This window comes from Moschus berezovskii, chromosome 26, assembly GCF_049115385.1.
Source record: "Moschus berezovskii isolate FMDL1 chromosome 26, NW_MosBer_1.0, whole genome shotgun sequence".
Lineage (NCBI taxonomy): Eukaryota > Metazoa > Chordata > Mammalia > Artiodactyla > Moschidae > Moschus > Moschus berezovskii.
This window is the reverse complement of record NC_142485.1, coordinates 48,624,124-48,646,203: the sequence shown is the minus strand read 5'-3', so window position 1 is coordinate 48,646,203 and position 22,080 is coordinate 48,624,124. Positions and strand designations below refer to the sequence as shown.

Sequence of the window (22,080 nt, the reverse complement as noted above, 5' to 3'; positions counted from 1 at the left end):
TGCAATTGTACTGAGCTAATCGAAGTTTTAATATCAAATCTGTAATATTTCAAGAGGAAATTGATAATTTCTCCCATTTTTAAAAAACAATTATTTTTCAGATATTTCAGCCAAAGGCAGAAAGAGCTCTTCTCCTAAGATGGAGTCTGTTGTTTGGGAATGTGGTTGATCCACTTGACACGTTGGCCAGATGGTGCCGATGTAATAAAATGAGAAGAGGCAAGATGATGTCATTTTCCCATATTGTGAAACCAAAAACAAATGCCTTTCGTGAGACCAAGCTAACAAACCTCTGACAGTGCAAAGAGTTTGAAGAACTTAACAGCAAGATAGAAGAAGTACTTTCAAGCTGAGACCTGCAGGTATATGAAGATCTAAAATAAATATTGAGTAGGCCTGATCATCTGAATCTCATTCAATCGAGAAAGCATGGCTATGAGTTTGATCGCCTTCTATCTATGCCCTTGACTATGTTTGTGGGCCATATAGGTGAGCACATTTTGTTTTCTTTGAGCCTATTACCTTGAGGACGTGCCAAGATTTGCCTTGTAACACTGCCTTCATGCCCAATCTTCTGAATCATTATGACCAACAGACGGCAGCTTTAGCAGTGGAGGTAAGACTTCATCTATTATTTGGCATATTGTAGAAAATTGTTCTTGCATTGCCCTTTTAATCATTCTACTGAATGTGTTTGATAAACGACAGGAAAAACTAATATGTTATTTTGAACTGCATCTTGTACATTAAAAAGTTATGTATTTAGGTTCAGACTCTGATCGATTGAAGATTTCAGGTTTGGGGAATGTTACTCATCTTAGTTTTCAGATATTATTCTTTTATGAAGAAATTTGAAAGTTTGGAACTGGGGAAGTAATAGCCTTTCAGAAGTTTAAATTGTCCAAGTTATGGTTACATCTTTTTTGCTATTTGATTATAAGACTTTAAAGAGCAGACGATAATAATAACAATGCTTATAATTCACTTAGTAAATATTGAAGGTAACATGATTTTGCAAATGGGTTCTTTGGTTCAGCCTTTAGGCTGGTGCGTTTATAGTATTTACATTGTCTTAAATACTTAAGATGGTATCCTGGTCTTACTGTCTTCACATCGATTTAAGAACAGCAACTCCCAAGCAGTGATAAAGGTTTTGTTGTGTGAATTATCTGTTCTTGACCTCTCAGGACTTCATGAAATCTGTTGCCTTACTTGAATTTTTCTAATGGTAATTCTTTAGGCACTTTTGAATTCTTTTACTTTAGAAGCTATGATCAATTAATGGATATAGTTAATAATAGGTTTAAATAATTTTGTATGTGTTTCAATAATGGTTTTAGAATTGTGGACGAAGATATGTTGACCAGATAAGAATTAGGGGGCAGTAAACTGTGACAGTAGGAGGTAAAATCTTTGGAGTTGTATAAACTGCAACAGCAGCTGCCACTTTCTATCTGTATTACTTTGGGCAAGTTACTTGCGTTTTCTTACCATTGTCACTTTGCTTGTAAACTAGAGTTAACACTTTGGAAGATTCAAAATGAAGTGTTTGTAAAGTACTTGGCACAGTACTTTTGGAGTAAGTTCTCTGAAAGTGATAGCTTTTACCATTTTCCCATATTCTAATATTAATATATCTACGTACTATATAGAATTGAAAGTGTTTTTTTTTTTTTTTAATTTTAGTCTTTAATCCTTTGTTACAGTGCTTTCAGCAAATTGAATACTACATGTTTTGGAATCTTCATTTTATAGTAAAATTCAAAGGTTTAGTACTTCCAAGTAAACGAACATAAATCTGGGAAATAATTATTATTCATAGATTTTGAAATGTAGAGGGCAACTTGTATAGTCCAAATACTTGAAAATATTGTAGAGGTTGAATAAAATATTTCTGCTTTTCCACTGACTACACACAGTCTAACTGGTAAGGAGAGATTTGGTATAGACTGTGAGATTGGGTATATGGAAATGGGTATTGGTTTCATATAGAAATTTGGTTCCAGGCATAGTAGTCCCTGCCGGATATTAAAACTACCCAGTTCTCTCACCAAAAAAATGAATGAGGAATATCTTTGGTTCTGGTATCATTTTAAGTCAGTATGACTCCTTTGGACAGCAAATAGGGTTGTAAGAAATAAGTCATAAAGATGTATGTACTGATTTGGGTTTAACTTTTGCCTCTTTCACGTAATAGGTTTCAGACTTTGAAATTAAGTCACCTAACATTTCTGTTATCTGGAGAAGGAAACAGCAACCCACTCCAGTACTCTTGCCTGGAAAATTCCTTGGACGGAGGAGCCCGGTAGGCTACAGTCCATGGGGTCACAAAGAGTCAGACACGACTGAGTCACTTGACTTCACTTCAGCATCTTCGTGAAAATCATTTGTGAAAAGGCACTGATAACAAAAATACTTTGAATGGCTATTAGGATTAAAGGAGAGCTTTAAGTAGCTAGCACAATGCATGTCGCTGAATAGTTGATCCACAAGTGTTACTTCTATTCCAAACTTCATTTGTAAGTGAGCATAGAGCGAAAGTACGAGAAAGATGATGTGTTTGTTTCACATGAGTTTGCATCTCTTATTGTGGGCTCCTGGGGCTTTCATGAAGGTGGCATGGTGAGCTGTCTCTGTCCTCTCTTCAAACATGCCCATATAGGCTAGACATTTTGTTGTCAGTGAGACCGCATCTTTTTGAATTTCACTCATTCTAGGGAGAGCACCTAGATGAGAAAGAGAAAACTTTGGTGATATGAAGTGATGTCGGGGATAGTTGACATGGTTGTCATATCAGGACAGGGATGCTGCTGACAGAGTCTCCTGACAGTCTGAGAGTGTAAAATTTCTGTAATAGCAAAGGATATGGAAGCTCAGCAATCAACACAGCACACTTGCAAATAGAAGTAAGCATTCTTAGATCCTTACAAGGATTTGTCTGCTGATGACACCCTCCTTTCTCTGACCCAGGACCTTTGGATCAGCTAGCCAGCTTTTAGTGGAAGCAAATAATTGGAACAGGTAACCCCAGCACATTCTTGAGTGTTCTTTGTGGGACTGGATGAGTTGAAAGACATTTCCTAGGTAATAGCATCGTTCAGCAGACCCAGGCTTCAAGCCTGCCTCAGGTTCATTCCTGTACAGATGTTTGGTGAAATCAAAATGAGTGCTTCAAATGCAATAATATATGATATTGAGCTAAGGGTGCCAGGAGAGAAATTGCAGAATGTGGGTTATTTCAACTTTGCTTATTGTTGTTCACAGTCAACAAGTTGGGTGTTCTTTCATTGTGTATAGAGAATTCCTCCTCAATACTTGAAGTTGGAACATGTTCAAATAAATGGGGTGAATGTCCATTTATTAAATTGGAGAAAAGATCCTTGTTAGTATGTTTGTTTCTCTTACTTTACAAAACGTGTGTTTCTACATAAACACACACATTAAATGTTTCTAACGTTCTTAACTTGATGTCTGTCTTTTCCCTGAGATGTGGCTTTTGATAGAAACAAGATTGCTCATTCCTGAGTTTCCCACACCATTTTGAACTGTCTAAATTGCCAAATACAGGATGCAGTACAGTTGTCTCCAGTGTACAACTGACATTGTACAGGAGACAGGAATCTAGACCATCCCCAAGAAAAGAAATGCCAAAAAGCAAAATGGCTGTCTGAGGAGGCCTTACAAATAGCTGTGAAAAGACGGGAAGCGAAAAGCAAAGGAGAAAAGGAAAGATACACCCATTTGAATGCAGAGTTCCAACCAATAGCAAGGAGAGATAAGAAAGCCTTCCTCGCGATCAGTGCAAAGAAATAAAGGAAAACAATAGAATGAAAAGACTAGAGATCTCTTTGGAGAAGGGAATGGCAGCCCACTGCAGTATGCTTGCCTGGAGAATCCCATGGGAGGAGCCTGGTAGGCTGCAGTCCGTGGGGTTGCTTGGAGTTGGGCACGACTGAACGGCTTCCTTTCACTTTTCATTTTCTTGCATCAGAGAAGGAAATGGCAACCCACTCCAGGGTTCTTGCCTGGAGAATCCCAGGGATGGGGAAGCCTGGTGGGCTGCCGTCTCTGGGGGCACACAGAGTCAGACACAACTAAATTGACTTAGCAGCAGCAGAGATCTCTTCAAGAAAATTAGAGATACCAAGGGAAAATTTCTTGCAAAGATGGGCTCAGTAAAGGACAGAAATGGTAGGGTCCTAACAGAAGCAGAGGATGTTAAGAAGAGGTGGCAAAAATACACAGAAGAACTGTACAAAAAAGATCTTCACGACCCAGATAATCACGATGGTGTGATCACTCACCTAGAGCCAGGAATCCTGGAATGAAGTCAAGTGAGCCTTAGGAAGCATCACTACGAACAAAGCTAGTGGAGGTGATGGAATTCCAGTTGAGCTCTTTCAAATCCTGAAAGAAGACAGTGAAAGTGCTGCACTCAGTATGCCAGCAAATATGGAAAACTCAGCAGTGGCCACAGAAAAGGTCAGTCTTCATTCCAATCCCAAAGGCAATGCCAAAGAATGCTCAGACTACCACACAATTGCACTCATCTCACACGCTAGTAAAGTCATGCTTAAAATTCTCCAAGGCAGGCTTCAGCAATACTTGAACTGTCAGCTTCCAGATGTTCAAGCTGGTTTTAGACAAGGCAGAGCAACAAGAGATCAAATTGCCAGCATCCGTTGGATCATGGAAAAAGCAAGAGAGTTCCAGAAAAACTTCTATTTCTGCTTTATTGACTATGCCAAAGCCTTTGACTGTGGGGACCACAGTAAACTGTGGGAAATTCTGAAAGAGACGGGAATACCAGACCCCCTGACCTGCCTCTTGAGAAACCTGTATGCAGGTCAGGAAGCAACAGTTAGAACTGACCATGGAACAACAGACTGGTTCCAAATAGGAAAAGGAGTACGTCAAGTCTGTATATTGTCACCATGCTTATTTAACTTCTATGCAGAGTACATCATGAGAAACGCTGGGCTGGAGGAAGCACAAGCTGGAATCAAGATTGCCGGGAGAAATATCAATAACCTCAGATATGCAGCTGGCACCACCCTTATGGCAGAAAGTGAAGAGGAACTCTAGAGCCTCTTGATGAAAGTGAAAGAGGAGAGTGAAAAAGTTGGCTTGAAGCTCAACATTCAGAAAACGAAGATCATGGCATCCGGTCCCATCACTTCATGGCAAAAAGATAGAGAAACAGTGGAAACAGTGGCTGAGTTTATTTTGGGGGGCTCCAAAACCACTGCAGATGGTGACTGCGGCCATGAAAGTAAAAGTGGTTTAGTCCTTGGAAGGAAAGTTATGACCAACCTCGACAGCATATTAAAAAGCAAGAGACATTACTTTGCCAACAAAGGTCCGTCTAGTCAAGGCTGTGGCTTTTCCAGTGGTCATGTATGGATGTGAGAGTTGGACTGTGAAGAAAGCTGAGCGCTGAAGAATTGATGCTTTTGACGTGTGGTGTTGGAGAAGACTCTTGAGAGTCCCTTGGACTGCAAGGAGATTGAACCAGTCCATCCTAAAGGAGATCAGTCGTGGGTGTTCACTGGATAAACTGATGTTGAAGCTGAAACTCCAATAGTTTGGCCACCTGATGCGAAGAGCTGACTCATTGGAAAAAACCCTGATGCTGGGAAAGATTGAGGGCAGGAGGAGAAGGGGACGACAGAGGACTAGATGGTTGGATGACATCCTCGACTCGATGGACATGGATTTGGGTGGACTCCGGGAGTTGGACAGGGAGGCCTGGCCTGCTGTGGTTCATGGGGTCGCACAGAGTCGCACACGACTGACGCGACTTAGCAGCAGCAGCAAAATGGTGATATGCTGTCATTCTTCATTTCTCAGCTAGAATACTTTAAACTGAAACTTTCTCAGTTTGATTATTGGACTGTTGAGTTATTCTTATGTTCAGTTTATATAAAAATGACAGTAAATATGCAACTGTTCTCCTTTGTTAGTTTTTAGGATAATAAATTGATTCACCTTTCAAAAGTGACTAATGAGACCTTCCTCCTTTCAAATATCGTTGTTCTCCTTTCAAGTATCATTATGAACTCATGGATTTTTACCATATTTTATGCGTTTGAGTCCACTGCAGTTGTTATTTTGTTGTGGCTGAATCTGTTCTGTTTTTGGTAGTGAGCACCTCTTCAAGATAGCTCCTAAGTGTTTTTTACAGTACCCTAGTGGTTTCTGATAGCTTCCTTGCTGTCTGGTATGATCCAACCTTATTTCATAAAATTCTGCCTCTGAACTTAGAATTATCACTTTCTTTAGGAAGTACTGGTTCCTTTTATTTGGAGAGAATTTTCACGGATTTTTACAGACTGCTATCTGGGTGCTATGCTTATTGATACTAGGTGAGTAATTTATAGGTCTCGTCAAAGATGGAGCTAGGAAATAACTTTTTTAAAAAAAGACAGTGCAGCATGAGTTTATACTGATAACTTGTTTTTATTTAATATTTTAGAATTTTTGTTTCTTCTCGTGCCGAAAGCTTATGATATACAGACATTACTTAATTTCAGAATTATATCAGTATCGTTAAAGAAAGCACTGTAAGGTTTCTTTGTATTTCTTATGTCCTTAGGATGTATTTCACCAAGAATGTGCAGTCAGATTACTGTGTTTTAGAGTTAAGTACTCCTCTGTTTGGTTTAACTCAATACACAGTTTAGGTGTCTGTTTCATTTTGAGGAACGACTTAAAATGTTTTTTGTTTAAATTTATTTTATAATCATGTTTAAAAACTTAATGCATACGACAAGATACATTCAGAGGAGTCTAGTTTCTGGACTGTGTTTGTGCTTAGTCACTCATTGTGTCTGACTTTTTGAGACCCAATGAACTGTAGCCTGTTAGGCTCCTCTGTCCATGGGGATTCTCCAGGCAAGAATACTGGAGTGGGTAGTCATGCCCTCCTTCAAGGGATCTTCCCAACCCAGGGATCGAACTCAGGCCTCCCGAATTTCAGGCAAATTCTTTACCATCTGAGCCACCAGGGAAGCCCACGAATACTGGAGTGGATAGCCTATCCTTTCTCCAAGGAATCTTCCCGACCCAGGAACTGAACCGGAGTCTGTAGGTGGATTCTTTACCAGCTGAATCCTAACCTTCTTCTTTCCTTCCTTTGGGGGTAGTTGTTTTTTTAAAAGCTTTTTGTTTATCCTTCCATTAAAAATTATAGTAATTATAGAAAATGTCTGTATAATATCTCTATATAGCTATATGTTGTTTCACGCTCTTTTGATATAGTGTCATACTCTTTGTTTTCTCTACCTTGTTTTTTTCTTAAAAATATATCCTGGCTATTTCACAGTAGCACTTATAGATAATGTTCCTCAGAATTTTTTTTTTTAAATTGTGGCCAAATATACATGTTGCACTAGTGGTAAAGAAACCGCCTGCCAATGCAAGAGGTGTGGGTTCAATCCTAGGGTCGGGGAGATCCCCTGGAGGAGTACATGGCTTCCCAATCAAATATTCTTGCCTGGAGAATCCAATGGAGTGTGACAGGCTACAATCCATAGTGTTGCAAAGAGGTGGAGTTGACCAAAGTGACTTAGCATGCATATACGTAAAATATATATAACATAAAATTTACCATTTGAACCTTTTCTTGTTTGTTTTTTGGCGTACCGTGCAGCTTATGGGATCTTAATTCCTCAACCAGGGATTGAACCCAGTTCCCAGCACTGAAAGTTCGGAGTCCTAACCATGAGACCACCAAGGAATTCCCCCATTCCAATCATTTTTAAGTGTGCAGTTCAGTGGCATTCAGTACAGTCACCTTGGTATGTCATTACCACTATCCTTCTTGAGCACTTTTCAGCTTCTGCAACTGAAACACCATACCTGCTAAACAATAATTCCCTGTTCTCCCCTCCCCTCAACCTTCGGCGGCCACTGTTCTGCTTTTTTTTCTTCTCTCTGAGTTTGACGACTCCAGTGCCTCATATAAGTGAAATCATAAAATATTTGTCCATTTGTGATTGGCTTATTTCACTTAGCACAATGTCTTCACGATTCATCCATGTTGTAACAAGTGTCGGAATTTCCTTCCTTTTTAATGCTGAATATTATTTCATTGTATATTTATGCCCAATGTTTAGTTTAACCATTCATTCATCAGACTCTTGAGCTCCTTCCACCTTTTGGCTATTATGAATATAACTGCTATGAGTACAGATGTATACATATTTGTTCCAGTCTTTGCTTTAAGATTTTTTGGGGTATTCCCAGAAGTGAAATTTCAGGATAGCATGATAATCCTGTTTAGTTATTTGAGGAACCGCTGAACTGTTTTGTATAGCAGCTGCTCCATTTTACATTTTTGCTAGCGATGCACAAATATCTCTCCATCCTCACCAACACTAGTTATTTTCTGGGTTTTTATTTTGGAGTGATAGCCACTGTATTGGGTGCAAACTTGTCCTCATTTTTTAGTTCAGGTCCTGCTGAAGGACATTTGCTTTTGAAAGCAGAACTTACTGTTGAGGTCCTTATTCATCTTTGGAGGGCCAGCAGCTAACATAGTAATCTCACACATAGTAACTGCTAAGTAAATGTTTGAGTGAGTTAATGCACTTCATAAACTGTGAATTCCGGAAGAGGTGGTAGTCAGTCGTGGTTTTGTTGTAGAGGTGTCCCTCAGCACATGATCTCCTGGAACTGTCAATAGTTGTGGGTTTGTTGGGGTTGGTAATGGTAGTCCTGACAGGAGTACCAAAGATACCACTGTCCTGTGAACACCAGTGTTTTCCTTTACCCTTTTTTTTTTTTTTTTTTTTTTGGAGCAGGGAAAGGTCAAAGCGACTTGAAGCTTTCAACATTACGTATTTACACTTGTGAGTAGTATAGTAAAGGAATCAAAAAACCAGCTTTCTTATCTCTAGACCTCTCATTTTCTTTCTGCCTAAATAATCTCATCTCCATCTTTGCCTGTCAAATTCTAATGGTTGTACTTGATGTACCCCTCTAGGCTTCTCTGTCCATGGGATTTCCCAGGCAGGAATATTGGAGTGGGTTTGCCATTTCCTCCTCTAGGGAATCTCTCCGACCCCGGGATTGAACCAGTGTCTCCTGCTTGGCAGGTGGATTCTTTACTACTGAGCCACCAGGGAAGCCAAATTTGATACGTTAATTAGTATGAAAAAAATAGGAATAGATAATAAAATAATGTATGTGGTATCATCCTGTTTTTGTTGAAGAAAAGAAGTGTATTCATGTTCATGTAGAGTAAGTGATCTGGAAAGATTTTTGTCAAGACCAGCAGTGATTGTTCTTGAATTAACACGATTTATTTGTGTTTTCTGTGTTTTTCATTTAACGTTTGTGTTTTCTGATTTTTTTGGAAGAAACACATTGTGTTTTTAAAATAGTAAAATTAGTACGGAAACTTTATTTTTAAAAATCCCAGCTGTCCTTTTTTGTCTAGCTCCCAGTTGCAGTGTCTCAGACTTAGTATTTATTAAATATGTTTTCATCTGAATGACTGAAACTTCAGGAAGAATTTGGTAAATGCGATAAATAGGCATATAGTGCTCAGAGGATTCAAAAGAGAAAGGATCATGTGTGGGAAGGATCAGTTACAGATTATGTTTGAATTGACCTTGAAAGGCAGGGTTTTGCTGTGCTTGTGTGTGTGTGTGTGTTTTTTTTTTAAGAGGATACTATAATTTAATACCCCTTTGTACCAGTGATTAACATTTTGTGGATAGGCATTTGCAGAAACGAAATTTCTTTGATTGTATTTATTCTTTAAATTCATGGCTTATATTTTTAGGATACATGCATTATCAGGCAGACTGACTTATTATCTTCTCTTTAGGTTAGTATTAATAAGGTGGTTTTCCCTAAGCAAACAACAGCCTGGTGAAGTGGATTGAAGAGCCCATCATGTGACAGGGAAATCAGCCAGGAACTAAGAAACTTCTAAATTGAAAAACGTGAAAAATACAAATGTAGTGGAGAATTAATTGCATTTAGTTATTTCTGACTTTAGGAAAAAATAAACTTTTAACAGTTTAATTTATTTTCTTGCATTTTAGATCACTGCACCCGGGGCAGATTCATGTCAATGTATGGCAAAACCAATACAATAATGTAAAGTAATTAGCCTCCAATTGAAATTAATAAAAGAAAAAAAAGAATGCCTTAAAATGCTTATTTTAAATTAAAGTATTAATTCTGATGAATTTGGTTTGTAAAGTTCTATCTTTTGAGACAGACTATAATTCATAACAATTCATGATACTTGAAATGCTAACAGTTTTACTTCCTGAAGAAAAGTTAAATTTTATGGGCTGCTTCAGGAGCTCCCCTTTGACCTGAGATAAATATACTCCTGTGATAAAGAAGCAAATCTATGAGACTAAAGGTATTTTACAAACGTGGAATATATATATATATATATGATGTCCTTGCAGTCCAGGGGCCTCTCAAGAGTCTTCTTCAACACTGCAATGAACTAAAGCATCCATTCATCGTCACTGAGATTTCCTTATGGTCCAACCCCCACAGCTGTCCATGAGTACTGGAAAAATCATATCTTTGACTGTATGGACCAGTCCAGCTATAATCATGTGCCAATTAGATCTAAAGTGTAACAAGGGAATTTTTAAACAGAGTCAGCCTAAAAGACAAAATAAGCTAACTTGTAGAATAGAAATGCAAAATGATGACTGGAGATAAAACCGTGGGCTAATAGAATCCAGGTCTGAAGTGGCTGGGGTGGCTAGGCATTCAGTTTCTATGGGTGTACAGAAGGAAAAGTGTTACCTGGGAGTCAAGAGAGTCCTCTGACTAGGCTTATCAGTTAAAAGTAGGGGTCAGAAATGGGACTCTCCTGCTCCTAGAAGAAAGTTTACATAAAAGGTGGAACCAGCTCTTTCCTGAAGCTGCATTTAGCATAAAAATACTTAAAATATTTATCGAGAGATGTGAGAGGGCCAAACTTGAATGACTCAGTAGCTGAGTCTCTGGTAGCTGATAATGTCTGGAGTGTGCAGTCATCAATATTAGACCTGGTTTTTAACTAGGGATGCATAAAGTAAAGTAAAGTGAAGTCACTCAGTCATGTCGGACTCTGCAAGCCCATGGACTGTAGCCTACCAGACTCCTCCGTCCATGGGATTTTCCCGGCAGGAGTACTGGAGTGGATTGCCATTTCCTTCTCCAGAGGATCTTCCCGACCCAAGGATCAAACCTGGGTCGACCGCCTGAGCCCCCAGGGAAGTCCAGGGCCCCATGGGTGCTGGGAAAGACAAAAGTGAATGGTAGATGTAGAGAAGGAGTGAGGACGAGAGAAGGAGGGGGAGCAGAGAGCTCTCTCACTCAGGGTCTGTGAGCAGGAATTCCAGAGCGCAATTAAAGAAAGAAGCAAAACCTAGAGAGTCAATCAATAAAAGCAAGTCAGGAGATGGATTCACTCCCAAATGTAATAAAAGTAGTAAATAGAAAGTAATAATTTTCTAAAGATTTATTTTAAAAATATGTATGTGTAAGATTCTTCCATAGATAAATAATAAAAAGCACTTTAAAGAATAAGAACTTATGATAAATTAGCAAACATAATAATAGACAAACATAAAAGCCAATTTGCCTAGAAATGTAGTTATAGGAATTAAGTCAATAGATGGAATGAATTCTAAAGTCAACATGAAGAGAGAGAGCTAGTGAAGTAAAAATTTGTTCTAAGTGTCAATCACCTAGAATGTATAATAGAGACATACAATGAGCAAAATCTTCTAATTATGCCATTCAGTTCAGTTCAGTTCAGTTCAGTCGCTCAGTCATGTCCGACTCTCCGCGACCCCATGAATCACAGCACACCAGGCCTCCCTGTCCATCACCAACTCCCGGAGTACACTCAAACTCATGTCCACAGAGTCGGTGATGCTATCCAGCCATCTCATTCTCTGTCGTCCCCTTCTCCTCCCGCCCCCAACCTTTCCCAGCATCAGAGTCTTTTCCAGTGAGTCAACTCGTCACATGAGGTGGCCAAAGTATTGCAGTTTCAGCTTTAGCATCAGTCCCTCCAATGAACATCCAGGATCGATCTCCTTTAGAATGGACTGGTTGGATCTCCTTGCAGTATAAGGGACTCTCAAGAGTCTTCTCCAAAACCACAGTTCAAAAGCACATTAAGAGATATTAAAAATAGGTTGAGAATCTTCAGTATACATCTAGTGGGAGTCCTAGAACAAAGGGCTGTAATAATGACTAAGAAATGATAACTAAAGAATTACATCCTGAATTTTTCAGAACTGATAACTTGTTAAACCTCACATTAAAAGTACGCTCTGTATACTAAGCAGGACAAGTAAAAACCAATCGCAATGAGAAACATTCTTTGCAACTAGAAGGTTAGAGACATTTAAAAGCTACCAGAGAGCAGAAATCTCCCAACAGATGATCAACTGTGCAGGCTTCTCAAAAGCAACAATAGCAGCTAGAAGATAATGAACTAATATCTTTTAAATGCTGAGTGATGATAACTTTATCCATCTGAAGCACCACTACAGATTGAGGACAAGAGAAAGATATTTTGGGGCAAGGACTAAAATAATTTATCTCTGGCATACCCTATCTATAAGAATTTCTAAAGAGCATCCTTTAGCAGAAAGAAAAGAGAACCCCAAGATAGGAAGAGGGTGTAGTCTTTGGCAAAGTCACTTAACAATGATAATAACAGGACCAGTTATTTTTGTAAAGGTTCTTCTGAGTCTCTCTCTGGAAAATAATAACAAGGAGTATCAGGTAGCTCAAGTGTGCTAGGAGCATAGTCTTGTTCAAGAAGATGGAAGTGCTGAATACTTTATTAACTTTTTCTCATAAAGCCAAGTATAAGTACATATTGTAAATGTATGTGTGTATTTAATGAGCACCTGCTATGTGCCAGACACTGATCTAGGTTCTGGGAATAAGACCACTGGGGGGAAAAAAATTCCTCGTTGAGTTTATACTTTAGTAGGAGGAAACTATATATTGTTTAAAAACAGTAGTATAGCACAGCCAGGCTTGAAAGAAATACATTGGTAAATAGGAAAAGATACGCTTGAAAAAAGTGATGGTATGATGAGGAAACACACTGGTGAGGCAACAGTGACGTCAGATAGAATACTGTTGACCGTGAGCACTGAAGCGCATTGGGCACCTGGAGCATTGATATAACACCTAACACGGCCTTAAAAGTGAAAAGTGACAGGATCAGAAGGAAAACGGAGGAGCCCACAGATTAGCATATCTCTATTAAAACAGATAGGTGGGGACTGACCTGGCAGTCCAGTGGTTAGGAATCGCCTCACAGTGCAGGGGCCATGGGTTTAGGGAACTAAGATCCCATGTGCTGCAGGGCAGCCAAGCCCACACACCACAGCAAAGACTCGATGAAGACAAAGAAATACATATCCTTAAAAAGAAAAATGAATAGGTAAACAGAAAATTAGTCAAGAAAACACATATACCTTGTTTTATTGCTCTTCCATTTATTCCCTTTATTGTCTGCTTTGCAGACATTTCACTTCAGTCACTTCAGTCGCTCAGTCACGTCCAGCTCTCTGTGATCCCATGGACTACAGCCCACCAGGCTTCCCTGTCCATCACCAACTCCCAGAGTTAACTCAAACTCATGTCCATTGAGTTGGTGATGCTATCCAACCATCTTATCCTCTGTCGTCCCTTTCTCCTCCCACCTTCAATATTTCCCAGCATCATGTTCTTTTCCAGTGAGTCAGTTGTTTGCATCAGGTAGCCAGAATATTAGAGATTCAACTTCAGCATCACTCCTTCCAAAGAATATTCAGGACTGATTTCCTTTACGGTGGATTGGTTGGATCTCCTTGCTGTCCAAAGGACTCTCAAGAGTCTTCTCCAACACCACAATTCAAAAGCATCGATACTTCAAGGCTTAGCTTTCTTTATAGTCGAACTCTGATATCCATGCATGACTACTGGAAAAACCATAGCTTTGACTACACGGACCTTTATTGGCAAAGTAATGTCGCTGGTTTTTAATATGCTATCTAGATTGGTCATAACTTTTCTTCAAGGAGCAAGTGTTTTTAATTTCATGGCTGCCGTCACCATCTGCAGTGATTTTTGGAGCCCCCCAAAATAAAGTCTGTCACTTTTTCCACTGTTTCCCCATCTACTTGTAATGAAGTGATAGGACCAGATGCCGTGATCTTAATTTGGTGAATGTTGAGTTTTCAGCTAACTTTTTCATTCTCCTCTTTCACTTTCATCAAGAGGCTCTTTAGTTCTTCACTTTCTGCCATAAGGTTGGTGTCATCTGCCTATTTGAGGCTATTGATATTTCTCACGGCAATCTTGATTCCAGCTTGTGTTTCCTCTAGGCCAGTGTTTCTCATGATGTCCTCTGCATAGAAATTAATTAGGCAGGGTGACGATATACAGCCTTGACGTATTCCTTTTCCTATTTGGAACCTGTCTCTTGTTCCACGTCCAGTTCTAACTGTTGTTTCCTGACCTGCATATAGATTTATCAAGAGGGAGGTCAGGTGATCTGGTATTCCCATCTCTTTCAGAATTTTCCAGAGTTTGTTATGATCCACACAAAGGCTTTGGCATAGTCAATAAGGCAGAAGTAGATGTATTTCTGGAACTCTCTTGCTTTTTCCATGATCCAACGGATGTTGGCAATTTGGTCTCTGGTTTCTCTCCCTTTTCTAAAACCAGCTTGAGGATCTGGGAGTTCTCAGTTCATGCACTGTTGAAGGCTGGCTTGGAGAATTTTGAGCATTACTTTACTGGCTTGTGAGATGAGTGCAATTGTGCGATAGTTTGAGCATTCTTTGACATTGCCTTTCTTTGGGATTGGAATGAAAAGTGACCTTTTCCAGTCCTATGGCCACAGCTGAGTTTTCCGAATTTGCTGACATACTGAGTGCAGCACTTTGACAGCATCGATCTTTTAGAATTTGAAGTAGCTCAACTGGAATTCCATCACCTCCACTAGTTTTCTTCATAGTGATGCTTCCCAAGGCCCACTTGACTTCACGTTTCAGCATGTCTGGCTCTAGGTGAGTGATCATCCCATCGTGATTCTCTGGGTCTTGAAGATCTTTTTTGTATAGTTCTTCTGTGTATTCTTGCCACCTCTTCTTAATATCTTCTGCTTCTCTTAGGTCCCTACCATTTCTGTCCTTTATTGAGCCCATCTTTGAATGACATGTTCCCTTATTATCTCTAATTTTCTTGAAGAGATCTCTAGTCTTTTCTATTTTGCTGTTTTCCTCTATTTCTTTGCACTGATCACTGAGGAAGGCTTTCTTATCTTTCCTTGCTATTCTTTGGACTTCTGCATTCAAATGAGTGTGTCTTTCCTTTTCGCTTCTCTTCTTTTCACAGGTGTTTGTAAGGCCTCCTCAGACATCCATTTTGCTTTTTTGTGTTTCTTTTTCTTAGGGATGGTCTTGATTCTTGTCTCCTGTATAGAGTCACAAAACTCCATCGACATTCATCAGGCACTCTGTCAGTCAGATCTAATCTCTTGAATCTCTTCGTCACTTCCACTGTATAATCGTAAGGGATTTGATTTAGGTCATCCCTGTATGGTCTAGTGGTTTTTCCTACTTTCTTCAATTTAACTGTGAATTTGGCAATAAGGAGTTCATGATCTGAGCCACAGTCTACTCCCAGTCTTCTTTTTGCTGACTTCTAGAGCTTCTCCATCTTTGGCTGCAAAGAATATAATCGATCCGATTTCAGTGTTGTACATCTGGTGATGTCCATGTGTGGAGTCTTCTGTTGTGTTGTTGGAAGAGGGTGTTTGCTATGACCAGTGCATTCTCTTGCAAAACTCTCTGAGCCTTTGCCCTGCTTCATTCTGTACTCCAAGGCCAAATGTGCTTATTACTCCAGGTGTTTCTTGACTTCCTCCTTTTGAATTCCAGTCCCCTATAATGAAAAGGACATCTTTTTTGGGTGTGAGTTCTAGAAGGTCTTGTAGGTCTTCCTAGAACCGTTCAACCTCAGTTTCTTCAGCATTACTGGTCAAGACATAGACTTGGATTACTGTGATATTAAAGGGTTTGCCTTGGAAACGAATAGATCGTTCTGTCATTTTTGACATTGCATCCAGGTACTGCATTTCGGACTGTTGTTTTGCAGGCACCACAGTTTTTACAAATTGGAGGCTCGTGGCAACCCTGTGTTGAGCAAATCTGTTAGTGCCTTTTTATCCAACATCTTTGCTCACTTCATATCGCTGTGTCACATTTTGGTAACACTTGCATAGCAGGCATATCTCTGAGATATTGCAGGTTTGTTTCCAGACCACTGCAGTAAAGCAAATTTCCCAATAAAGCAAGTCACACAAGTTTTGGGGGTGGGTTTCCATAGAAAAGGTTCTCCATGGGCCTCCCTATTCACTTAGACACAACGATATTGAAATCAGGCCAACTAACCTTACAGTGGCCGCTAAGGGTTCAAGTGAAAGGAGTTGCATACGTCTCACTTTAAATCAAAAGCTAGACATGATTAAGGTTAGTGAGAAAGCCATGTTGAAAGTTGAAACAGGCCAAAAGTTAGGCCTTTTGAGCCCAGCAGCCACGTTGTGAATCCAAAGGGAAGGTTTTTAAAGAAAATCGAAAATGATAACTTTAGTGAATTCATGAATGATAAGAAAACAAAACAGCCTTATTGCTGATATGGAGAAGGTTTTGGGATCTGCCTAGGTCAGCCAGCCATGGGATTCCCTGAAGCCCAAGCCTAATCTGAGACAAGGTCCTAACTCTAATTCTGTGAGGGCTTAGAGAGATGAGGAAGCTGCAGAAGAAAGGTTTGAAGCTAGCAGGGGTCGATTTCGTGAAGTTTAAGGAAAGACATCATCTCAGTAGCATCAGAGTTCATGGCAGAGCAGCAAGTGCTGATGTAGAAGCTGCTGCACGTTATCCAGAAGATCTAGCTAAGGTCATTCATGAAGGTGGCTGTTATGAACAACAGATTTTCAGTGTAGACAGGACAGTCTTCTATTGGAAGAAGATATCACCAGGACTTTCAAAGCTAGAGAGGAGAGGTCATTGCCTAGCTTGAGAGCTTCATAGGGCAGGATGACTCTCTTGTTAGGGGCTAATGCAGCTGGTCTGGTAGCTCAGTGGTAAAGAATCTACCTGTCAGTGCAGGAGATGTGGGTTTGATCCCTGAGTCGGGAAGATCCCCTGGAGAAGGAAATGGCAAACCACTCCAGTATTCTTGCCTGGGAAATCCCATGGACAGATGAGCCTGGTGAGCTACAGTCCATGGGGTTTCAAGAGAGTAGAATATGACGTGGCAAGTGAGCGGTAACAAAGTGCTCATTTGCCATTCTGAATTATGGTAAATCTTCTCTTCCTGTGCTCCATAAATGGAACAACAACCCATGGGTGACAGCACATCTGTTTACAGCATGGTTTACTAAATATTTGAATCCCACTGTGGAGATCTACGGCTCAGGAAAAAGAGATTCCTTTGAAAATATTACTGCTTATTGATAACGCGTTTGGTCACCCAAGCACTCTGATGGAGACGTACCAGACTAACGTTATTTAATGCCTACTTTCTCAACATCCATTCTGCAGCCCACAGATCAAGGAGTAATTTGAAATTTCAAGGTTTTATTAGTTAAGAAATATATTTTGGGAGTGGCACACCTCACAGCTTTCAGGATCTTAGTTTCCTGACCAGGGATTGAACCTGGGCCACCACAGTGAAAGTGCCAAATTCTAACCACTGGACTGCCGGAGAAGTCCCATAAGAAATACATTTTTAGGCTATAGCTACCATAGTGATTCCTCTGATGGATTTGGGTGGTTAAATGAAAACCTGGAAAGGATTCACCACTCTAGATGCCATTGAGAACATTCACGATTCAGGGGACGAGGTCAAAATATAAATATTAGAGGAGTTTGAAAGAAGTTGATCCCAACCCTCATGGTGCCTTGTAGTGCTTTAAGGCTTTGGTGGAGGAAATAATACCCAGTGTGGTAGAAAAATAGGAAGAGAACTAGAATTAGAAGTGGAACTTGAAGATGTGACTAAATTGCCTCAATCCCATGATAAAACTTTAACGGATGAGGAGTTGCTTCTCATGGGTGAGCATTAAGACAATGATTTCTTGACATGGAAGATGCCGTGAGGATTGATGAAATGACAACAGAGGATTTAGAATATTACATAAACTTAGTTGATAAAGCAGAAGCAGGATTTGAGAGGATTGACTTCAGTTTTGAAAGACATTCTACTTTGGCTAAAATGTTACCAAACAGTAATTCATGCTGCAGAGAAATTTTTCATGAAAGGAAGAGTCAAAGGAGGATGCGGCAAACCTCATTATTATCTTATTTTAAGAAGTTGCCACAGTCAACCGAGCCTACAGAAACCACCCCGATCAGTCAGCAGCCTTCAGCATCGAGGCAAGACCCTCCACAATGAAAACAGTATGAGTCACTTGAAGGCTCCAGTGATGGGTAGCATTTTTTAGCAATAAACTATTTTTTAACTTAGATATGAGCATTGTTATTTAGACTCTTAGGAGTAGATACTACTGGGAAACAAAATAATCCCCATGACTCACATTATTGTGGTATTTGTTTATTGTGGTGGTATGGAACCAGACTACAACATCTTTGAGAATGCCTGTATAGAAGATTCTCCAAGCTAGGCTTCAGCAATACATGAGCCGTGAACGTGCAGATGTTCAAGCTGGTTTTAGAAAAGGCAGAGGAACCAGAAACCGAATTGCCAACATTCACTGGATCATGGAAAAAGCAAGAGAGTTCCAGAAAAACATCGATTTCTGCTTTCTTGACTATGACAAAACCTTTTACTATGTGAATCACAATAAACTGTGGAAAATTCTGAAAGAGATGGGAATACCAGACCACCTGACTTGCCTCTTGGGAAGCCTGTATGCAGGTCAGGAAGCAACAGTTAGAACTGGACATGGAATAAGAGACAGGTTCCAAATAGGAAAAGGAGTACATCAAGGCTGTATATTGCCATCCTGCTTATTTAACTTCTATGCAGAGGACATCATGAGGAATGCTGGGCTGGAAGAAGCACAAGCTGGAATCAAGATTGCCGGGAGAAATATCAATAACCTCAAATATGCAGATGACACCACCCTTATGGCAGAAAGTGAAGAGGAGCGCAAAAGCCTCTTGATGAAACTGAAAGAGGAGAGTGAAAAAGTTGGCTTGAAGCTCAGCATTCAGAAAACTAAGATCATGGCATCTGGTACCATTACTTCATGGGAAATAGATGGAGAAACAGTGGAAACAGTGTCAGACTTTATTTTTTCTTGGCTCCAAAATCACTGCAGATTGTGACTGCAGCCATGAAAGTAAAAGTGGTTTAGTCCTTGAAAGGAAAGTTGCGACCAACCTGGATAGCATATTAAAAAGCAGAGACATTACTTTGCCAACAAAAGTCTGTCTGTTCAAGGCTATGGGTTTTCCAGGGGTCATGTATGGATGTGAGAGTTTGACTGTGAAGAAAGCGGATCGCCAAAGAATTGATGCTTTTGAACTGTGGTGTTGGAGAAGACTCTTGAGAGTCCCTTGGACTGCAAGGAGATCCAACCAGTCCATTCTAAAGGAGATCAGTCCTGGGTGTTCATTGGAAGGACTGATGTTGAAGCTGAAATTCCAGTACTTGGGCCACCTCATGCAAAGAGTTGACTCAGTGGAAAAGACTCTGATGCTGGGAGGGATTGGGGGCAGGAGGAGAAGGGGACGACAGAGAATGAGATGGCTGGTTGGCATCACCGACTCGAAGAACATGAGTTTGAGTGAACTCCGGGAATTGGTGATGGACAGGGAGACCTGGCATGCTGTGATTCATGGGGTCGCAAAGAGTCGGACTCGACTGAGCTGCTGAACTGAACTGAACTGAACATGGGCTAGGAAGAAAAGTATAGAACTCAAGCTATAGAATATAGAATATATAGTCATTGTCAGATTTTCAGCAGTATATCTTTTCCATATAACGAGAAAATGATAGGACTGTGTAAGTGCAGGTATCAGACTTGTATAATTATTTTATTATTTATTTAAAGATTTTACAGTGGTCTTGAAGAGAAGTTTCTGTGTATATATTTAAGGTATTCTTTCCCTTCTTGTAGGTTAGTCAAATTAGTCGTCCAGATCCGATTCCCTTTCTGATGAAATACCTGATGGCTCTCATCGTTGGTATTCCTTCCGTTTTTTGCGTTGGAAGCAAAAAGACTTGCTTTGAATAGGCCAGTTTTTCTTCACGGTCGCAGGAAAAAAGAGTAAGTTGAAGTAAATTATCGTGGTGTTCACAGGCTTCACACTTACATAATTGTGTGTGTGTGTGTTTCCTATGTTGAAACAATTTGGATTTGGAGGAAATATTCCAACAAGATTATAAATTCAGCTGCCACCAGGTATGATTAAATCTTAAACCTAAAAACGTACTCAGAAAAGATAACCAAGTAGAACCAGGCTTAAGGCCTGTTCCTTACTAATTCAGAATATTTGAGGGAAAGCCAATCTTTTTAAAAAAATACTTGAAATTATAATCTTAAAATTAAAAACAAATGAATGCTTGTATATATATATACACACACACACATATATATTCTTCTTTGATCTTTTTGACATTTCTGTGATGACTAGTGTTATCATCTGTGTGTTAAAGATGTGGAAACATGCACAGAGAGGCTCGGTGCCTTGGCTAAAGTCACCCAGTATTAGATTTCCATTTCCAGTTGTCCATTGTTCTTCCAAGTTACACCATAAATTATTTAAAGGGATCGCATGTTATTTTATTCTAAGTCATACGCATTAAAGCCAAAATAGTGAAATGATATGAGCAGATAAAATAAAACATGTTAAAGATGTTATTTTAATTCATAGTTGGCCAAATTGCATATTAGAGAGTTATGGTAAAATATAAGATTTGGCCATATTTGAGGAATCTTTCATTTTTTGACCGCTTACTTAATAGAATAAAATAAGACCCTGCAGTATTCACAAAGGGACAGATGACTTCAGACTTTTTACTAAGTATAAAGCTAATATTTATACTTATTTGAATTGTCACAAATTCTAAGTGAGTGGAATCCATATTCTTATGATTTTATTTAACCTAAGTTACATGGAAAATAAATCTTGGGAAAATGAATTTCTATAAAAGTCTTAAGATTAAATGTAAAATGTTATTGTATTTTGTATGGGTTAATGTACTTTTAAAATAGATCTTAAATTATCACATTATCAGAATCTTGTGTTTTCTCAGTTAACACTAATTAGCAGCTTCTGTTACTCAGATTAGACTGAAATCTATAAAAATCACAATTTAAAAATATGCATTCCTTATTACCATATCTGAGACTACTGCTAGTGTTATTGGACAATGCATTTCTCTTTTAAATGCAATCTCATTGGGCCGAGAAGGAAAGAAGGGGAAAGGTTAATTCAACAATGACAAAAATGTCTTTTCTGGGAATTCATCCTTTGAGAAAGACGTTAATGAGTGGTTACTCTGTGCCATCAACTATTCGGTGATGCCACAGGGTCAATAGCAAACAAAACAAACCAAGTCCTTCATTTCTGTGGAACAGCCTTACTTGGGAGATTTATCTGTGTATTCTTTGAAATTTTAAGATGTATTTCAGTCACAGTGAAACATAATTCTAAGGAGAGGGTTTGAATTAGCATTCCTGGTCACCTCTGGGCCACACACAAGCCATTCTGTCACACAGCAATTCTGTTGTGTTAGAAACTCGAGATGGGGCTAAACTAAACCAACACTGCCCTTTTGGGAACTCATCCCGGTTATTTGGGGGATCGTGACTGGGCCAGAATCCTTTTGAAACTGGTTCGACCTCCCCAAAACCCTGCCATTTGGTTTTCTGGAACCATGGACCACCCACTTCCCTGACTCAGCAAAGTCATTGTGACCCTCCCTGCTGGGACTGTGCTCTGGGCTAGAGAGTCACTCCTGCAGAGTGTGAGCAGCCTACAGTCATTGGTAGCGTTTGTCTGGTTGAGCCTTTGAGAAGTGACTAGAGAGTAACCATAATAATGGTTTCCAATCAATTGAGTC

At 39.6% G+C, this 22,080-nt stretch overlaps 1 long non-coding RNA gene across 1 annotated transcript in view; it reads left to right on the top strand.

The window, feature by feature from the left end:
- Positions 1–468: 468 nt before the first annotated feature.
- The window catches only part of LOC129536021 (uncharacterized), a 277,600-nt gene continuing 255,988 nt past the window's right edge, over positions 469–22,080 (top strand). Inside the window, exon 1 of the long non-coding RNA XR_016036501.1 lies at positions 469–616. This is a non-coding gene — a long non-coding RNA (uncharacterized LOC129536021). The remainder of the gene's footprint in view (positions 617–22,080) is intronic.